Source organism: Condylura cristata, unplaced genomic scaffold (genome assembly GCF_000260355.1).
Source record: "Condylura cristata isolate star-nosed mole 26May11 unplaced genomic scaffold, ConCri1.0 scaffold00003, whole genome shotgun sequence".
In the NCBI taxonomy this organism is placed as follows: domain Eukaryota; kingdom Metazoa; phylum Chordata; class Mammalia; order Eulipotyphla; family Talpidae; genus Condylura; species Condylura cristata.
This window is the reverse complement of record NW_004567104.1, coordinates 64,301,891-64,305,015: the sequence shown is the minus strand read 5'-3', so window position 1 is coordinate 64,305,015 and position 3,125 is coordinate 64,301,891.

The window sequence follows — 3,125 nt, the reverse complement described above, 5'->3', positions numbered from 1 at the left end:
ACGTCATGTGGTCACCTCCGGGGCAGGCGGGAATCGAACTCATGCGGAAGCGGCTTTAGATTCTCAGTGCTGTGCTTTAACCCGCTGCACCACCATGGAGGGCCTAATGTCATGATATTAACTATAAAATGATAAACATCCCCTTTAACAGTTACATTTTCTATTGAACAATAGAATAGAAAGCATAATAAAATTGAAATTATTCATACATGCCAATCATATCTAAACACAAGTTGAATTAAATGTGAGCAGATATTTTGAAGACCTTACTGAAGTTTTTAAATAAGATTATTAGGAAATAGTTGAATTAAATATATTTTACAAAATACATTACCAGTATCATAATCATGAAAACTACTAAATAAAATCAAATATCAAATATATAGTTTTTGAAGATTAATTTTCAACAAGATACATAACTGGCTGGAAGAATAAAGGGGATTGATTTCTGTGGTTTTAATGTTAGCGAACTAGAAAATACATGACACAAACTTTAAAAAAAGGAAGTTTGTGAGCAAACTATAGAGAATCATAAATTATATGTTGAATTATGTTTTTTTTAATTGAGCAGTATGCACTTACAATTGGATATCGCTGTATAACATTAAAGATAAAGATTATTATCTTTATTATATCTGCATTTCAGATGCCAAGGGTACCTCCTGTGGACCAAATGGGAGTTAGAAAAACTGAAGAAAGACCTACAAGCATGACAACATTAATAAGTGTTCAAGATAATCAATGACAAGTCACTATTGTAAGAAATTGTCTAGTACATAACGGCATTATTTAGTGAAAGGAATCATTAGGAGATGGCAACAACTCTGAAATTATATAGCAACATCGCATTAATATTTTGAACTGATAGAAAATTTGGAATTAAGAGATACTTGGGTAGGAAAGAAGGTCTCATTATGTTAGTCTACTGAAACGAGTATCTGAATATCTGAAAGAACACTAGAAATCAGATTAATAAAATAAGACAAGAAATTTAGTTCTAGGATAAAAATGAAAGGCTAAGATTATCAGAAAAAACAGGGGTGAATTCTTGGGTGACAGATTTTTGAGATAAAATTAAAAGGGGATCTAAAACTGTAGGTTGGAAGAATTCTCTTCAGTGTGACAAAGAAAACAATGAAGTCAAAAGAAGCTCTGGAGAACTTTTTTTTTTTTTTCATAGAGGAACTGGGGTGTAGGTCAGAGGTCTGTGGGGCAGTAATGTGGGAATTTGCTAAAGATAAGAATAAGAATTTACTGCCAAAGGGAGCAGGGGGTGAAACGAGAGGTCTGGTAGGCCATATGTGGGTTAGTTCCCTGGCCAGGAATTGAACTCAGGAAGTTGAGGACTATTAACTCAGGGAAAAGAACCTGATGCAAAGAAACAAATAATGTTTGATCCCACTCACATGCAAATGCTTAAAATAGTTGAACTTGAGAAGCAAATAGCAAAATGTTTGTTACCAGGAGTTGAGAGGAGTGAAGAATGTGAGCTGCTGTTCAATCTTATAAAGCTTCAATTCTACAAGGTGAAGAAGCTCTGGAAATTCTTGTATAGCATTGTACCTGTGTTGTGTACTTACAAATTGTGAAGAGGGCACAGCGGGTTAAAGCACAGCACTAAGAAGCTAAAAGCACTTCAGCATGAGTTTGATCCCCACCCCGAAGGTGACCCAGATGGTGGAGGCAGACGTCTCCTGACCCACCCTCTGCTCCCCTCAGCAATGTATTTTGGTCTCTCTGCCTGTTCTGCTCCCCACTCTGTCTCTCTGTCCTCTCACTGCCCCTGCACCTGTGTCCTGTACCCCAGTTCTGTATGCATAAATAAATAAATATTTATAAAAACAAAATTATGAAGAGATTGGATCTCACTCTCACCTCACAGGTATGTGGGTAGGAGGAAATGAGAGCATCCTTGGAAGTTGAGAAACACGCTTTTTGTAATTTTAGTTCCTTTTGCTTCTTTGTGTCTTGTGGACTAACCCTTGCATTGTTTCTTCATTTGAAAATTGGATATGGTACCCTTACTACCTTGATTAAACTGCATTAGCCTGCTAGAAAACCCAGCAGATTTGATCCAACTTAAAATGTGATAGTATGTCGCAATAAAAACTGTTCAGCTCCAACAGAAAAATAGCAAACTTGCTATAGAAATGTGACGAAAATGCTCCATATGACTCATCCGCAGGGTGGTGAGTTTAAAAGAATTTAAATCATTATTATTATTCCATTGTCAATACATAATAATTCATATTTCTGTTTGCTTCTTCAAATCTAGGGCACTTATTTCAGTATCATTGCAAAGGTATTGGTGAGCTCAAGAGTAGAAGTGGCTATTTAGTGGAAAATCCTTTATTTTAGTTGACACTTTCTTTGGACTCAAAGAGAAGGCCTCAGGCAATAAACTTATACTTTGACCTTTGATGAAAACTCAGTCAAAGTCCAAACATAATAAAAAAGGAAAAATCATAATGGGAGAAGTAATAGCCTTCAGCACTGTTACAAAGCCCCCGGGGACCCTAGAGTACCTATAAACATCTGAGAGGTTATAGATGACTTTGTGTCTGTGTTTACTGACACGTGAAAATCGTCATCAACTCAATACCTTATAATAGAAGGATGACTGTGTTGGCTTCTACCATGATTTTTTTTTTAACTTAACCATTTTCTCTTTCTTCTATCTATGATGAAAATAATAGGGAACACACTCTTTTCCTTTGCTCTGCTGAGCCCACTTTTTGTGGCAATATTTTCAACATACATTGAACTATGAAAACAATTTAAAAACAAATACATTCATAGTTTAAAAAACAGTAAAGTAAGAATATTTAAGGCAGTTTTTTTTTTTCCTAATGCGTGCTTAGAAGAATTCGAAACAATGAGGATTTATGAGCATAGGAATTTCCTCCTTGGAGAATGAAATACAAGTTATAGATAGCGCAGTTTTATTTTTTCTGAACTGACTCCAGTTTTGTTTACACACTTAGAGCTTTTTGGAAGCAAAGAATTTCTGTAAGAGATGTTTTACTTCTGGAAGAAAGAGCTTCTATATCTGTGATTACAGAGTTTAGATCAACTTTTTCCCCCACTGATCTTTACAATACAATACACTTCTGGATATATATATA